This window comes from Sus scrofa, chromosome 11 (genome assembly GCF_000003025.6).
Source record: "Sus scrofa isolate TJ Tabasco breed Duroc chromosome 11, Sscrofa11.1, whole genome shotgun sequence".
In the NCBI taxonomy this organism is placed as follows: Eukaryota; Metazoa; Chordata; class Mammalia; order Artiodactyla; family Suidae; genus Sus; species Sus scrofa.
Window position 1 is genome coordinate 48,351,619 of NC_010453.5, and position 19,296 is coordinate 48,370,914.

Here is a 19,296-nt window from a genome sequence, read left to right on the forward strand (position 1 = left end):
AAGAAGATGTGGTACATATATAAAATGGAATATTACTCAGCCATAAAAATGAAATAATGCTATTTGCAGCAACATAGATGCAAATAGAGATTATCGTACTAAGTGAAGTAAATCAGATAAAAAGAAATATCGTATGATATCACTTGTTTGTGGAACCTAAAAATTGGTACAAATGAACTTATTTACAAAACAGAAACAGACTCACATACTTTGAAAACAAACATGCTTACCAAAGGGAGGTTGGAGAAGGATGTTTGGGGAGTTTGGGATTGGCATATTTACACTATCTCTCATGAAATGGATGGTCATCTGGGACCTCCTGTATAGTACAGGGAAATCTCAAAATTCTGTGATAACCTATATGGGAATGAATGTGTATTTATTACTGAGTCACTTTGCTGTATAGCAGAAATTAACACAATATTGGAAATCAACTATATTTTCATAAAAAAATTTTTTAAAGCATTCAGATGAGTTGAACTTGTGTTGATTATAGACTTCATAAGTTTTAAGTGGCATTGATAAGCAGAAGGAGGAACCCATATCTAAGTTAAAATTTTAATGGATGTTGTAAAACAAGAGCCAGGGAGCAGTTACTTCCAAGACGTGTAAGTGCTAATACCCTTGTAGATATTGAACAGGATTTATTGTTTGAATAGAAATGCCTCAGTCTCTAGTACAGTGGATGTTGGCAATGAAGATAATAAATAGGATTCAAGCAGAGACATTGGAATATGAAATATAGGGAATAATGATTTACATGACTTTGAAGATGCTGATTTCTAAGTTCTGAGGTTGAATATTGCTATAAAAACTTTATGGTAGATGCATTTTTACATATAGAGTGATATTTTATTGAAATAGCAGTATATATTAGAATTTATTCTTTTGTGCATTGCCTGCTATATATTAATACTGAAAGAAATATGAAATATTGGATTTTAGTGCAGAAAATAGCATAAATTTAAAATATTTCAAATTCATTGTTTCCTATATGCTCTGTACCATTTGTACTGAAGCATTTGTTTTTATGCATGTTCAATGTCTATCTATATAGAAATTAATTTAAATTGTGACTTGCTTTTTACTAAAATGATGTCCCATTTTTAAACAGGACCCTAAGTATGTTAGAATTTATTCAGAAGAAAGTTGTTTTGCTTCTATTATATATTAATATTTTTTATGCTTATATGTTTGTTCTATATGTAATTGGTTCTCATTATTCATGGTGTTATGTTCTATGATGCCAGCTTGAACACTTAATAAGTGAATACTCAACCATGTTTCATAGGTAAAATACAGGTTTAGACACCTGAGAGCCTTTTGTCACATTTGCATCAATTGATCAATCCACAACTTTATGTCGGTGTCTGTGTAGGGGTATCTTTATTTTATATATATGTATATCTATATCTATATATATATATGTATTTTACTAGCATTAGTAAAATATAATTGGCATTTGTCAATTTCTGTGTAACTTTAAGATATACAGTGCAATTATTTGATATATGTAATGTTGTGAAATGATTGCCACAAGGTTAGTTCATATATCTCACTCATTGTGTGTGTGAGATATTTAAGATCGATTCTTTTAGCAAGTTTCAGGTACACAAGATAGCATTATTAACTATAATTATCATGCTGTATGTTAGATCCCCAGATTTTATTTATCTTATGACTGAATACTTGTACCCTTTGACCAGTATCTCCCCATTCCTACAGAGTCCAGCCCCTGGTAACCATCAATTTACTCTCTGTTTCTATCAATTTGACTTATTTCAGATTCCAGTATGCTTGAGATTATATGGCATTTGTCTTTCTCTGCCTGACTGATCTCACTTAGCATAATGCTCTCAGAGTTCATCCATATTGTCCCAAATGGCAAACTCCTTTTTTTTTAATGATCGAATGATATTCTATTGGACACGTATACCACAATTTCTTTATCCATACATTAATTAATAGACACTGAGGTTGTTTCCATGTCTTGTCTACTGGGAATAATGCTGCAGTGAACATGGGGGTGAATAGATCTCTTTGAAAGAGTGATTTTACTTCCTTCAGATATATATGCAGAAGTGGGAATTCTGGATCATATTGTAGTTCTTTTTTAAATTTTTTGAGGACACTCCATACTGTTTTCCATAATGCCTGTTTCAGTTTTTAATCTTCCCAACAGTGTAGAAGGGTCTCCTTTTCTCCACATCCTCCTGTATATTGTTGATTCATTAACATTGAATTCATGGCCAACAGCATCATAACTCATGCTTGAAGGAAGCTTATCCAATACAGGTGTCTTCTCCATGAGGCACATCACAGCCTTCTTGTGCTAGAGAGTAATTTAGCACTACTTTTGAAAGCCATTTAAACAGCTAAGGCACCAACAAAAAACACCAAAATGCAAAAAGTATGACCCTATGTAGACCGAGAGTATTTACATTATGAGAGCTGAAACAAACAGGCAGTGTCACTTTGTCTGACCTCAGCTGGGAACATTCTCATGAGGTGACTCAAAATTTTTGCCACTCTCTTTCTGTGCATGTCCCTCAATGACCAAGAAAGTTTTATGAGTTTTGATTTTGGGGTTGCAAGCATGTTTTAGCAAATAGGTAAATTTACAAATATGGAACCTATGAATAAAGAACATCTCATATGTCATTTTATACTTTAAAAGGCATTACTGCATATCCAGAATTTATGACCTGACAAGTCAGCTCTGTTTGTTTTTTTTTTTTAAGTTGAGGTGAAACTCACATAACAGGAAACTAATCATGTTAAATTGAGGAGCATTTAGTACCTTCACAGTGTTGTACAACCTTTAGTTCTATTTAGTTCCAAAACCCTTTCAACACCTTGCAAGGAAGCCCTGTACTCATTAAGCAGTCACTCAAATTCTCCCTCACATAAACCCTTGGCAACAAGTAACCTGCTTCCTGTATCTTTTGATTTACCTATTCCAGATGTTTCATATACATGAAATCTTGTAGTAGATGGCCTTTTGTGCCTGAGTTCTTTCATTTAGCATAATATTTTTGAGTTTCATCCATGTTGTAACATATTTCAGTACTCTATTCCTTTTTGTAGCTGAATAGTATGCCTTTGTAACAAAGGCATCTTTTTTTTTGGGGGGGGTGTCTTTTTTGCCATTTCTTGAGCCGATCCCGTGGCATGTGGAGGTTCCTAGGCTAGGGGTCAAATCAGAGCTGTATCCACCAGCCTACACCAGAGCCACAGCAACGTGGGATCCAAGCCGCGTCTGCAACCTACACCACAGCTCAGGGCAATGCCAGATCCTTAACCCACTGAGCAAGGCCAGGGATCGAACCTGCAACCTCATGGTTCCTAGTCGGATTCGTTAACCACTGAGCCATGATGGGAACTCCTGTAACAAATACATTTTAACTGTCAGTATATTACAATAAAAATCACTTCAATTTTTTTTTCAAAAAATTATACTTTTTTGAGGGGAGGGGTAAGGAGACAAAGATAGCTTTATTGCTTTGCCAGGCAAAGGGGGCCACAGCAGGCTAATGCCTTAAAGACTGTGCCCCAGATTACTTTACACTTATCATAAACTCTTGGACTCCATTAGAAATTCTGAGATATTTTGAACTGCACTGAAAAGATCTAGAAGGCCAAGACATCAGATAAAAGACTCAAGGTATGAACATCCTTTAGAACATGACTGAAAACAAAATTGCTCTTTTTTTTGTGTACTCCCCTGCCAATTTTTCTTTCTTATGGGGCATTTTTAGTTGCTTAATGTATATACATTTTTTCTGTTTTGTCCTTTGGCTGCTCAGATGGTCCTTTCTAGGATTTCCATAGTGTGTCCTCTGGTCTCACTGTCCTCAGTGAGTATAAACAGTGTGACTTTCAGTTTCTACCGGAAGCCCCACAGACTGGAATTATGAAAACAAAGATAACAAACGACAAATGAGTATGTGATTTCTAAAATTAACTAAGGCTATGATGGAAAAATACATGCTTACGATTTCTTCAAAGCAATGAACAACTCGAATCAAAAAAGCCCAAAGTTCTTGGAAAATCATAATTTCAAAGTGCAGATTCATATGGAGAAATGCCTTGATTTTACTCAAACCAGTAAAACTAACTGGCGGGATAAATATGAATTGCAGTTTGCAGTGCTGATATGAAATGAATATTTCTCATTAAAAGTTCTTTAGGTTGTAATGAACTTACAGTGATATTTTGAGAACACGAATTAGCCAGGAATAATCGCTCAAATCGTTTGACTCGAACAAATCACTTATGAAATTGAATTCTTCTACTGTACACAAAGGGAGCAGATAGATATTAATAGATTGTATGTCACTGTATTGGAGGAAATGGTGGCCCCTTCCCTGGACCACACAGAGGAAATATCAACGAATCTCCTAATAGGTATTTGACTTTTTGACTTGTACAAGCAGTGATCTGTCTAGGGCCAAAGAGATGCCTAAGGGAAGGAGCCTAAAGACTTAATTTCATCTCCTCTATTGAGACTAGACTAGATGCTTTTGAATCACTAGTTCCACATACATTTATTCTGCTCATTCCCAAAGAGAAGCACTTAGTAAAATATGCTTCATTTCAAAATTCCTCATAAGTGGTTTCTGTTGACCTAACATTGTTAAACACTGGAAAGAGATTTTGCAGTAATACTTCTCAGTGCTATAAATCAAATATAAGACATTAGCTTGGCCTTCTTTATATTGAGAAAAATTGAACACAATCCTTTTGTTCTGCCCAAGCCCAAACCTGTGCGTACTTTAAATAGCTGATGGACAAAAAACAGCCATTCCCAGCAGCAGACTTTAACTGCGATACGCTGCATGTCAGCCGCATTTGGAAAGCACAGTTTATCAAAGATAACTTGTACAAAGACATCTTGAAAGTGACAAAAACGATCAGTCAACGTTCAAAAGCTGAGAATGTGAGCAATATTAATGGGCACTAGTGTTGACTTTTTAATCTTTTCCATTTATCATTTTGGAAATGATTTTAGATAATTGTTTAACCTGAAGAGAGGGAAAGAGATTTGGAGGGGAGGGGAACTGACACTGGTTACTAGGAGACTTAAAAAAAATATCCCCTAGTGTGGGTGTGTGCACATATGTGCTCCTTTGTAGAACTGGGAAAGAAATTAATTTCATGAAATTCAGAACTATTTTATTGCACTATTTAAAAATGTAATTATGGTATATTGAACAAAAGTTGTTTAGAGTCCATGATGTTATAATTTCCTCTGTACAATATCCTAGAGAACTGCTATTGACTCTCTCCTCGGAGCATCAACTGAAAAGGTTATAATCAGCATGGCAGAGGAGCCCATTTCATTATTGGGCAGTTCTAAATGATACAAATTTCTTAGGTTTTTTCATCTTTCAGTCTTCATCTTGATTTTTGGAGCAACAAGAACGTATAGTCTCCTGCTTAATATCCTGACATATTTGGGATAAATATTATATCTCCCTGTGGGCCTCTCTTTGCCCAGGATTCCTGATTCCTTCATTTGTTTCTCTTAATCAAAGAATCCCTTGAAGATCCCTGGTGGCCCTCAGGTTAAGGATCTGGGGCTGTCACAGATGTTGCTCAGGTTGATGCTGTGGCACAGGTTTGATCCCTGGCCTGGGAAATTTGTATGCTGTGAGCACAGCCAAAAACAAAACAAAAACAAAACAAAACATATATATATATATATATACACATACACACACATATATACAGACACACACACATATATGTATGTATATATATATATATGTATATATATCTCCCCATACCCCTAATTATCCCAATAAAATTTCTCAAACCATATTCTGTTTTGTGCCTTATAAAATGATGCTCAAAATTGAAAACAGTGTTCTAATATGATCTAAGCATTTCAGAGCAGAGTGAGAGTCTTATCTTCCCTCCATGATTAGAACTCTAAAATTCCATTCATGTAGCCTAAAATTAAAGCAACATCCTAGTAACCTTACGCTGTTGGCTCACATTAAACTTGGGGTCAACAAGTGTTAAGTACCAGAAAGCCAGATCTTTTCCGTCTCTCTTTTCCTATTTAAAAATTTGTCTTGGAGTTCCCGTCGTGGCTCAGTGGTTAACGAAAACAACTAGGAACCATGAGGTTGCAGGTTCGTTCCCTGCCCTTGCTCAGTGGGTTGGGGATCCGGCGTTGCCATGAGCTGTGGTGTAGGTCTCACATGCGGCTCGGATCCCGTGTTGCTGTGGCTCTGGTATAGACCAGCGGCTACAACTCCGATTTGACCCCTAGCCTGGGAACCTCCATATGCCACGGGAGTAGCCCAAGAAATAGCAAAAAAAAAAAAAGACAAAAATAAATAAATAAAAATTTGTCTTGTTTTTCACCCACTAGCATGACTACTATGAAATAACAGAAAATCACAAATGTTAAGGATTTTGAAAACTAGGACCCTTATGCACTGTTTCTGGGAATATAAAAACGATGTAGTCATTTTAGAAAACAGAGTGGAAGTTGTTCAAAAAATTAAAAATAGAAATACCATATGACGCACCCATCTCACTTCTAGGTACATATCCAAAATAATTCGAAGCAGGATTGCAAGGCATTCCCACTATTGTGCAATGGGATCCATCATGTCTTGGGAGCACTGGGACGCAGGTTCAATCCCCCATCTGGCACAGTGGGTTAATGATCTGGCATTGCCTCAGCTGAGCTTAGGTCACAAATGTTGCGCAGATCTTATCTCTGGCCTGGGAAGTCCATATGCTGCGGGGCAGCAAAAAAAAAAAAAAAGAAAAAGAAACAAACAAACAAAAACACTGAAGCAGGATTATAAAGAGATATCTACACATCCAAATTAAGTGCAGCCTTATTTACAATAGCCAAGAAGGGGGAAGCAACCCAATGTCCACAGAAGGGTGAATGGAAAAAGAAATGTGGGGTGTGTGTGTGTATACAGATATCACAATGGAATATTATTTAGCCTTAAAAAAGATACATTCTGACACATGCTACAACATGGATGAACCTTGGTGACATTATGCTAAGTCAAATAAACCAGCCACAAAAAGACAATTACTGTATGATTCCGCTCATATTGTTATCTAGAGTAGTCAAACTCAGAGAGCGAATAGTCCAGGATGAGAAATGGGAAATTAAACATAATTAATTTTTGACTCAGGTTTTAACTATTAGAGAAGAATGACGTTTTAATTTTTAAACAGCTTAAAACATCTATCCTTTAAAACTATTACTGAATTAAAGAAATGTATCCTATTAAAAATGAATGACTTGATTAAAAGAAGAAAACGTGGTCCTACATAAAATAGAAATAACATATTCAGTAAGATTAATAAATACCTTTACTTGATCTTGCTAGAGTTATTAACGAGTTTCTAGGTGATTTTTTTTTTTTTTTCAAGGCTGCACCCATGGCACATGGAAGGTTTCAGACTAGGGATAGAATTGGAGCTGCAGCTGCTAGCCTATGCCATAGCCACAACAAAACCAAATCAGAGCTGCATCTGTGACCTATGCCACAGCTTGTGGCAACGCCAGATCCTAACCTACTGAGTGAGGCTGCTATCGAACCCACATCCCCATGGATACTAGTTGGGTTCTTAAACCACTGAATCACATCAGGAACTTCCTAGATGATTTTTAAAGGTGTATGTAAGATGCTGGGTTTAAAATAATCTATGTGGTGTCCTGACTCTCCATTCTTTGTTTCTCATTCTTAAAAAAAAAAAAATCACAAACTTTTACCTTTTTATTTTAAGCTCAAGTTTCTTGTCATTAATGTCATGTCAAATGTCAATAATAAAGAGCTGCTTAGATAATGAGGGATAGGGAGAGTCAGACCCAAAGATTAGATTAGTTAAGTAGGTTATTTTAAATAATGTTTACCAAGCAGATTAGCTACTTATTGACTGTCTGGTGAAAGCATTTTTTTCCCCCAGCTTGCAGATTTTTAGATTGCTGAAAACAAAACTGAGGGTTTTAGAATGTTTGCCTTTTGCAGATATTTTTCCTGCTAAATTCACCCAGGAACCATAGACCATTATGATACCTTAATATATAACACATTTCTAATTTGCAAAATCAAATCACTTAAGAGCTATAAACCATTATGTTATCAGAGCTAGATCTTCCTTACACATAGAATCATTAAAGCATTTGAAATTTAAGTATGGTCTCCCCAGCTCCTCAACTTTAACATCAGGGAAGGTAAAAGAATTACATTATTTTCCATTGGCAGTATAGCCATGGCCTCTTTATTATACCAAAGGCTCCTCTGAGTTCAAGAATACATACTTAAAATGCATATTTGTTTTTTCAGTTTTTAAAAAGGATACAAAATTCATTATGCAGGAAACTGATTCAGATGTTGTCATTTAAAAATGTGAGAGGAAAGACTGTGATATTGTCCAACATTGCAGGATAAAATTTAAAAAGAAGTCAAAGAGAAGGCAGAGAATATAACAGGTTATTTCCCCTGATCTATTCTACCTGCCAATCCTTGGCTCAAAGGCAATGAGAGAGATTGTTAAGTCAAGAGTAAGGAAACATTGGGAGTTCCCGTCGTGGCTTAGCGGTTAACTAATCTGACTAGGAACCATGAGGTTGCAGGTTCGATCCCTGGCCTGGCTCAGTGGGTTAGGGATCCAGAGTTGCCATGAGCTGTGGTATAGGTCGCAGACACAGCTTGGATTCCGAGTTGCTGTGGCTCTGGCGTAGGCCATTGGCTATAGGTCCAATTAGACCCCTAGCCTAGGAAACTTCATATGCTGCAGGTGTGGCCCTAGAAAAGACAAAAAAAAAAAAAAAAAAAAAAGAGCAAGCAAACACTAAAAATTTCCTTGATGATTTAAAGCTAGTTCATTCACTTTGAATTTTACAATATATTGGGAAGGAACTTGAATTGGCATCTTCAAGTTTAAGGTTCAGTATGATGTTTGATGCCTTCAACATTTATTGTAAATCCTTGCTAATAAAAATCATTTGAAAGTTTTTTGTAAATGTAAATGCTAGATAAAATTATTCCTAGCAATTAACCCATCAAAAAGTCTAGTTCCAAATGTGCGCCCTGTCCTCAGTATGTAAGTGGATACATTTGTCTGACCCTCTGTGGGATTGTGAAATGAGCCAATTGTGTCTTTTTTTTTTTGTTTGTCGTTTTAGGACCACACCTGTGGCATGTGGAGGTTCCCAGCCTAGGGGTCCAGTCAGAGCTGTGGGCACTGGCCTACACCAGAGCCGCAGCAACATGGGATCTGAGCTTTGTCTGTGACCTACACCACAGCTCACGGCAATGCCAGATCCTTAACCCCCTGAGCGAGGCCAGGGATCGAACCTGCATCCTCATGGATGCTAGTCAGGTTTGTTAACTGCTGAGCCACGATGGGAACTCCATTTGTGTCTTAAGCACTCTGGTTTTCTCAGTCTCTATTGTTTTCAGTTTTCAGTGGTACCCTATACCTCTTCTAGTCCCTTGAAATTCTCTTTGCTATATCAAAACATGCTCTTACCTAACTCACAAACTTAGGTGTCCTCTGAGTTTAATTGGAAGGAAAACCTTAAGTTAAACAAATGAAATTAAAATGAGTGGAGGGGAGTGGGATGGACTGGGAGTTTGGGATTAGTAGATGCAAACTATTACATTTAGAATGGCTAAGCAATGAGGTCCAGCTGGTATAGCACAGGGAACTATATCCAGTCACTTGTGATGGAACACGATGAAGATATTATGAGAAAAGGAATGTATATGTATGTATAACTCAGTCACTTTGCTGTACAGCAGAAATTGACAGAACATTGTAGATCAACTATAATTATGAAATTTAAAAAAACAAAGATAAAAGAACAATGGGTAAATAAAGATTTGGAGGCGTCTTTGGTACCCTCTAGAATAATCCCATGGGAATTCCCACTTGTGGCTCAGTGGTTTATGAATCAGACTAGTATTCATGGGATTCCGGTTTGATCTCTGGCCTCGCTCGGTGGGTTACGGGATCTGGTGTTGCTGTGAGCTGTGGTGTAGGTCGCAGACACAGCTCGGAGCCTGTGTTGCTGTGGCTGTGGTGTATGTAGTCCTGGGGGCTGCAGCTCTGATTAGCTCCCTAGACCAGGAACTTCCATGTACTTTCCCCAACAATCTCTCCTTCCCTAATCTGCCTGTCGAAAGCCCTTCCTTCCTGAAATAATTAGACGTTACTCTCCTTGAAGCTTTCCTGACTCTTCACTCTGTGATGTAGGAAAGAACCTTGCACCCCTCTTCATGAACTTATATTCAGACGTGTACTGTGGTATTTGCCTCATATTATCTCCCTCCTCCTAGAATCTGTGTTTTGCAAGGAGTTGCTTGCAAAAGGAGGCTTTTTGATCCACAGCATGTTGAAATTAGTCAAATAATATTTGAGCAAAGGTGCAAAAGTAACTGAATCATGAATCACTCCAGAATGATTGACAGCCTATCTTTCCATATTATATGTGTTTTGGGGTGTAAGAGAGAGGTTTTGGAAGAATTCCTTATTTTCCTTGAGCTGAAAATAAACATCTTGAAAGCTTGCCATGAATTTCCATTTCTGCTATGTGACAACTAACTTCATCCTCATAAATGAGAGTGGCAACATCTCATTGCCATTTTTCCAAATGTTAAACTAATCACAGTGCTATTAGAGGAGTCATCAGAAAGAATCTAATGAGAATCCAAGGGCTGGAGAGTCATTTGATTTTTTTTTTTCTTTTTCTTCTTTTCTTACTTTTCCCCCCAAAGCAATTGTGTGTGGATGGGTGATGCCAAGGTGTGTTGATCAAGGGTCAGCTGATAGCCAAGAGAAAGACATGAATATAGAAATCATAGGTGATAGTTAGGTTTAATTTTAAAAATAGAGACTTTTTGGTAGTGAGTATTAGATGACTATTGCTAAGAAGACAGCAATCTTTAAAAGACATTTTAAAAATTCTAAGTAAAAATCAAACTGCAAAGAATGAAGAGGTCTCTGTGATGTTCTGGCTGGAGGTTCACCAAAAGGCTTTAGGCTTGTGCTAAAGCAAATAGCTAAACTGAATTATTTCTGGCTGTATTCCAGGTCCCAGTTATTCTGAGTGAAAGGCACAGATGAATTAGTTATTAAGGGAAGGTATAAAAACATTATAAGTATTCTTTAATAATAATGAAAAAGACAGCTATTTAAAAAAGAATTTTAACTTGTTAGAATTTGGAGAATGGATAAAATGTGAATCACTCCCTCCCTCATTTATAGGTTGTCAGTACAATGTAAATCAAGACAGAAAACACTACTGCAGGTTTAGTTTCTTTCTGTTTTTTTTTTTCTTATTAGTTGAAATACCATTGATTTAATAATGGATTTGGTTTATTGAGGGACACTTGGAAATTAACATATTTCAGTGAATCAGTAATAACTTCCAAGTACACTCTTGACCAAAACTTTGTAGATGAAATGGTCGTGTCACTGCTGCACTTTATTCTAATTTTACATCTTTGAGAAAGAAAAAGTAATGACTGCTAATGGATTACTAGGTTTTTTTTTTTCCCTCAAAATCAAAGGTTTCTGTCATATCTACTTAGTGCGGAAAATGTGACGATTTATTTATTTCATTTATTTTTTAATAATGATTTTTATTTTTTCCATTACAGCTGGTTTACAGTGTTCTGTCAGTTTTCTACTGTACAGTAAGGTGACCCAGGCATGCATACATGTATACATTTTTTTCCTCACATTATCATGCTCCATTGTAAGTGACTAGATAAAGTTCCCAGTGCTATACAACAGGATCTCATTGCTTATCCATTCCAAAGGCAATGGTTTGCATCTATCAAAAATGTGACAATTAAAAAAAAAAGTTGGGTTCAGATTTTCTGGAAGAAACCTTAATGAATCATCAGATTTCATTTTAAGGCAGAAAAGTACAATAACTAAGAGTTTGCTTTATAGGGTTAAATAGATCTTTTTGAATCAACTCCTAATTCATTACCTAATCTACTTGAAGTCAGGAAGGTCACTTAATCATCCCAAGACTGTTTACTCATCTGTAAAATGGGCATTGAATGTGGTTTTGGTAGGGATTAAATGTAGTGTTATACAAATCATTCAGTATGGCCTCTGAAACATGGTTAGGCTCTTAATAAATGGTTTCTTCTACTAGTAGTGGTTGCACTAAAATCATCATTGCTGTCAGCAGAAGCATTGCAATAGTCAAAGCTTAGGACACACAAAAGTTAAAGCAATTCATACTGATGTCCTATCTAGACATGCAATTGGTTCTGGCAATCTTTAGAATTATGCATTGTCACACTGTCCATTTTAATGACCAATTCATGCAAAATTGTGCAAAATTAAATGCTTGACCACTTCTAAATGTATAATCAACTTAGTGCTGTAAATAATAAAATATCCAGCAGCTACTTTTAGAAATGCAAATCTAATTGTGTTTACTCTCCTGCTTAAAGCTCTCCAGTGACTTCTCACCATACGCTGAATACATTCAAATACTTTAAAAACTCTGTAAGATCTGGCTCATCCCTCCCCATTTCCCCTCTCCCCTACTCACTCTATTTAGCAGATACACTTGCCTTTTGTTTGTTCCTGAATGTGTCTCCTGTCACCTCTGTCATGTCACTGTTTTATTTCTTCCCTGGCACTAGTTACTATCTAACATTTTTTTTTTGTGTGTGTGTGTGTGTAAAGTAAATGTATATATATATATATATATATATATATAATGACATCTCTCTATGTATTTATATGTAATCAAATATATATGCTTAATTTTTCTCTGCCTTACAGAATGAGCTTTACAAGAACAAAGACAATTGACCTAATTCATAATTTTTATGTTTTCAGTGCTAAGGATATGGGCACATTATAGACATTCCATAAATACTTTGTGAATTAAGAAACAGATGCATAAATGAATGAAATATGCTGAGTCCTGGTCAGTTCATTTTTACCTTAAACTGTACCTTAACCTTAAAAGATATTCCCTCTTTTAAGTAAAGAAAAAAAATTATTTATAGGCAATATTTGTTTTTCTTTTCTGTATTTTCTATTTAGAAATTTTACTGTGTAAATCAACTGTAAGATTTCTATAGGAAAAGACCTATTCTCATACACACTTCTGCATGCTTTTAAATTCAAAAACCAAGTATCTAAAACGTTAATCATGATGCCTTTTCTAAGGTCAAAGTTGTTATGCATGGAAGCCTGGGGATAGGTTCTAAAAGAATTTTTCATAAAACTAGTCTCACAGTAGTTTGATAATTCAAGGCACAGAGTCTATTGGTACTTTTCTCTTCTAAAATGCTGGAAATTTACATCAGATACAGTTTGGAAAATAGCAGCAAAACATGCATTTCCATAAATTGGTCCACTTGAGGGATTTTAGAGCTTGCTTTTCTACCTTTTCTATACTGATGCTTTCAGAGGGTCAAAAGATTCAGAGTTCAAAACAGTGATCTCCTGGGAACTATGGATTTGTCACCATGGCAACAAGTGCAATAAATCAGTAAGCAAGGACAGAAGAAAACGTTGTCTCCTATTGTTCCACAAGCAAGAAAGGAATCAACAAAACTAAACTCTTTAAAAGCAGATATATAATCCTTGTGTGAAGGTGACTAATAATAGTTACGAGTCTCATAATTTCTGATGTGTTATGCTCCTGACCTAAAAATTGAAACAGTTAGATGATAGAATATCACTTTTGAGGTAAACCCTTATTTAGCTTCCCTAAATTGCAGTGTCACTTATTAATATCTGTTTCTAACCTTAATACACAAATTACTCAAGGTTGGAGTAAGCATAAGCCAAAGTTAATTACTATTCATCTAATAGAATATTAAGAGGAATGGATGAGAGCTTTAAATTAACAAATGAGAAACATTAGAGGTCAGAACAGTATTTTATAAAGCTCTTTGCATTTGAGCAGTGAACAAGACTCGGAAGTTTGGGCACTTGGATGGGGAATATTTCCTCTTGGAGTCTAGAAGCAAAGCAACTAGAGGAAGAGTTGTGAATTCTGCCTTTTCTCTTCATTAAGAAGCCACCTGTTGGTTGGCATTGGCACTGGGCTGCTTCACAAGAATTACTGTCCATGGAGAGTTGAGGCATGGAACAGGGATAAGGTTGGAATAATTGTTGGCATCAGAACTCTCAGGAGTAGTTATCACATTGCACTGTGATGGCTGTTTACATTTTGTCATCCTTGTCTACACTGTGAGGTCCATGTGCAAGGAGACAGATACTATCTTTTTAATAGCACATGCTCATTCACAGTATTCTTCTAGTATTTACAAGTTGCCCAAAACATCTCATTGAATGGATGAAAAAAAATGATTAAGTAAATAAATTCTTTCCTGAATTCAGCATCCTGTCCACTGCTGCCCAATGATCTGTCTTTGGCAGTGACACTCAGGGACAAGTTATTGAAGAATATGGATTTGTCTTTAATGAGACTAACTAGTTCAGAATGGCTTATAAAAAAAGAAACTTTGTTTTTTTTAACTCTCTTTTAAAAAAATCTGACATGCATAAACTATTAAATTTAGAATGGATAATCAAAAAGTTCATTCTGTGTAGCACAGGCAATTCTATCCAGTCTCCTGAGATAGACCCTGATGGAAAATAATATAAAAAATAATGAGCCACTTTGCTGTACAGCAGAGATTGGCACAACATTGTAAATCAGCTATACTTTAATATCTATATATTTCTCTATCAATTATCTAGCTAGCTAGCTGCCTAGCTATAAGGAAACTTTATAAAGAGTAGCTTCAGTTGGGAAAGAGGCAAAGCCAGTTTTTAAGGAAAGCAAGTGTCTGGGACCTGGAAGCAGGAGGAATGCACCAAATGAAATTTTTTAGCAAATAAAAAAAGAAAGAAAAGTGACTTCTCAAAGATTGGTCTGGGGGAGAGGTTGAGCATCTTTGAGACAACAGTGGAGCGGGAGACAGAGGGATCATGCTGGGGTATTATTTTTATAAAGTTGGGAAGAAACCATACAAAGATCAAACATGAAAGAATTAGTCTTAAGTGGAGAAGGGACACTTCTCTGAGTTGAAAGAAAAGAAAGTGAAATAGATATAGAAATCAGGAGTATGTTCTTCCACTTTGTTGCTGATATAAGTGTTGATATTGAATTCTTCAACTGGGAAATAATGGCATTCTCACTGAAGATACGTAAAATGCTAGTTTGCCAGAACAGAAGGCTATGACCCATGCAAATACGTGCAGATAAATAATAATAGAGCACTTAATTTTAAATGTTTCTCTTGTTTGTAACTTTTGGCTCACCAAATCCTCTTAACCTGACAAGACAATTTAAGAGTGTTGTATAATCTATATATATATATATATATATATATATATATATGTATATATATTTGGTCTATGCTTTCAGCTGTGTTCGTGAGACTTTACCTCTACCTCTATATCTTTTTTTTTTTTTTTTTGCTTTTTAGGGCCACACTCGTGGCATATGGAGGTTCCCAGGCTAGGGGTCCAATCGGGGCTGCAGCTGCTGGCCTATGCCACAGCCACAGCAACACCAGATCCAAGCCTTCTCTGTGACCTACACCACAGCTCACGGCAATGCCAGATCCTTAACCCACTGAGCAAAGCCAGGGATCGAACCCACAACCACATGGTTCCTAGTTGGATTTGTTTCCGCTGCACCAAGACAACTCCCTACCTCTATATATTTGTCTCTGTTTCTTTCTATGTCTATCTCACCATCTCCATCGCTAGGTAGGTTAGAGCTGGTTTAGTTTCCAATGTGCATTCAGGCTCTATCTAAAACTTCTTTTATTTAAAAACTATTTGGACTGATCGGCATTACAGATCTGACATCTTTTAATCTCCTTAGAAAGTCCCTGATTTGGGGGTCATTGGGAAATTCTATCCAAAATGTCATGGAAGAAATTTGAGAACAATACAAAACCTCTTTGTATATTATAGTTGTTGTGACACTTCCCCAAAGCAGGAAAATGGAAACTTTCAAGAAAAAAACAACATTGTATTTTTTTATTCTTATAATCAACTCCCCAAAATAAAGCTTTAGATACCTAAACATACAGTACATTTCTCTATTAGATAAGTAAATGGAAAAGATTATGATAGTCGAGATTACATAGGACATTTTCCTTTGATCTTAAAATATCTGAAAATGAAATCGGTTTACATGGTATATTGGTAAAAAGCTTATGATAACAAAAATTAGGAATGAAAAATCCCAGAAGGCTAGAGATTGAGAGTTCACATACCATCTGTAGTTATTATCCTTGTGGTAATTGTGTATGTAAAGATACCAGATTGGATTTCAAAAGTTCATAGGAAGTATTTATGCAGCCAAGAACAATTTTCTCGTTGCAATTCCTGACTTATACAAATGCACTTCAGACTAGCAGACAAGAGCACTTGAATTTTCCAACCATTTAAAGACCACGCTGTGAGCCCAAATCCACACAGTTCTGTGCTTCTGGTTATTACCATTTTGTGTGGTTGTTTGCCCGTATTTGTTAAACAGTTTTTAATTGCCATTTTCCTTACCTCCTTAAACAGCAGTCTTTGTAAAGGAAAAGAAAATCTTGCAGAACGTTTTTTTTTTCTTTAGCACTACACTGAAAATTGAAAATAAAAATCATGACTGTGTCCCCAGCAAGTGTTTGAACTACTTTTCCTTCACCATGGGACATTGGCCTTTTGAAAGTGTCAACCATCACTTGGCTATTTATCAAATCATCATCACTATACCTGTTACCTTGGAACAGGAGACTGAACGTAAGTTTATTTCTTCAGTAAATATTTTTAAAAGATGGAGAGCTTGATTTAGTATTATTTACAATTGAATCTAATAAACATGAAGACTTTAAAAACTCAAGACTTAAAAACAAAGATGATGGGTTGTGCAGTTGTGAAGGAATTGGAACCCTTGCACACTGTTGGTGGGCATATAAAATTGAGAAGTCACGGAGTTCCCAATCATGGCTCAGAGGTTAAAACCTGACTAACATCCATGTTGATGCAGGTTCAATCCCTGGCATCACTCAGTGGGTTAAGGACCTGGCATTGCAGTGAGTTGTGGCTTAGGTCGCAGCTGCAGCTTGGATCCCACATTGCTGTGGCTGTGGCATAGACCAGCGGCTACAGCTCAGATTTGACCCCTAGACTGGGAACCTCTATATGCCGTGGATGTGGCCCTAAAAAGACCAAAAAGACTAAAAATGGAACTACCGTATGATCCAGCAAGCTCACTTCTGGGTATTTATCCAAAAGAATTGAAATCATGATCTTGAAGAGATATTAGCACCCTTATGTTCATTGTAGCATTATTCACAATAGCCATGATGTGGAAATAACCTAAATGTCCACCAAAAACGGATGGACAAAGAAAAATTGCTATAAAATACAATGGACTATCAATCACCTTTAAGAAAAAAAAAAGAGGGATATTTTTAAATAGTCAACAACATGGTTAAAACTTAAACACATTATGCTGTGGGAATTAAGCCAGTCACAGAGAGACAAACACTGCATCATTCCACTTAATATGAGATATCCAAAATATTCAACTTCATAGAATCATAGAGCAGAAAGGTGGTTGTCGGGGTCTAAGGGGAGAGGGTACTGGGATGCTCCTAATCCAAGGACATAAAGTTTCAGTTAAACAAGAGTAAACTCTAGAAATCTGTCCAACATTGGATCTATAGTCAATAATACTCTGTTGTACATTTAAAAATTCATTGAGGGTAAATGTCACATTAATTGTTTCTTACTACAAGGAAATAAAATGTAAAATATTAAACAAGTGAAATATCTTACTCCCACTCTGGCTTTAAGGTTTCGTGTGTAGAACACAATATAGATTTGTTCTCGTTGTCCCAGTTGTACAGATTTGTGAGATTTTTGTAGTAACTTTTGCTTTCTATGGGCATGTAGGTAGAACTGAATTTTTCTTTGCTATGAAATTGCCATTTCACTTACAAAGTAAAGAATAAAATTTCTCTAGATCGTTTAGGTGGAATCCTGACCTTATTACTGTAGTTTGCAAGTTCATCTCAGAAATACTGAGCACCTACAGGATGTTAGGCTTTCTGCTAGGTGCTGAGTAGAGAGTGGCGAACCCAACAGAAGCCTTTGCACACTCACGGAGTTCCCGCTCTAAAGGAGAGACTGGCAATGGCCATATAAGCAATTATATAATTCCCACCTGTGATAAGTACTAGGCAGGGAGACAGCAGTGAACAGTGAGGGGAGCGTAACACCAGGAAATCCACTTATGCTCATGATCCTGAGAGCAAGTCTCTTGGTAGAGGTGGCAGTTAGCTGGAACAGAGCAGTAGCCCTGGCAAAGAAGGAGGAGTCTGAGATTCCAGGCAGAAGGAGCTGCACCCCTGGAGGCCTTGAGGTGGGGAACAGCTTGGTGTATTTCTGGAACTGAGAAGAGGCTCTGGTGCAATGGGACTGGGAGAGAGGAGAGGATGAGTTCATGACACAGAGTTTGCTTTTGAATTACAATGTGAAACTGTTGGGAAAATATAAATATGGGAGCAGACATGAGCTAATTTATTTTTAAAAAATAATCCACTTTATAGAAGATGAGTACTTTTTTAATTTTTTAAAATCTTTTTGCCTTTTCTAGGGCTGCTCCCATGGCATATGGAGGTTGCCAGGCTAGGGGTCGAATCAGAGCTGGAGCCACCGGCCTATGCCAGAGCCACAGCAATGTGGGATCTGAGCCCCATCTGGGGCCTACACCACAGCTCACGGCAACGCCGGATCCTTAACCCACTGAGCAAGGCCAAGGATGGAACCCACAACCTCATGGTTCCTAGTCAGATTTGTTAACCACTGAGCCACGACGGGAACTCTGGGAGATGAGTACTTTGAAGAACAAGGCAGAGCATGTAGGGAAGACTTTGTTGAGGAAATAAGTCAGGAAAGTCACCTTTGTCTATTTTAATGAATATGGTTTGATGTGAGGAGCAACAGATATCATTAATATGAGCAATTTTGTAGTTTTTAAAATTACTTATATTTTATGTTGTGTAATTTTTCTTGTGTTTAGTATCTGTATAAAGTCTTATTTGCTATTTTAATTGACGTAAAAATTTTAAATCGTAATACCATAAATGCGACCCTCATCATCTTCAATACAGTTTTATCAAGCACATGCTCTGTGACAAGAACTGTGCATAAATGAAGACATTTACAACTGTCATCCTGTCCCACTCCGTCTCTGTTTTCTCTCTCATGACAGCTGCCTTTTTTGCTTTTTTGGACAGTGAG

General features: G+C 36.6%; 1 long non-coding RNA gene across 2 annotated transcripts in view; it reads left to right on the forward strand.

Annotated features, from left to right (window-relative positions):
- LOC110255828 overlaps positions 1-19,296 on the forward strand; it is a 225,944-nt gene that overhangs the window by 158,831 nt on the left and 47,817 nt on the right. The window lies entirely within an intron of this gene.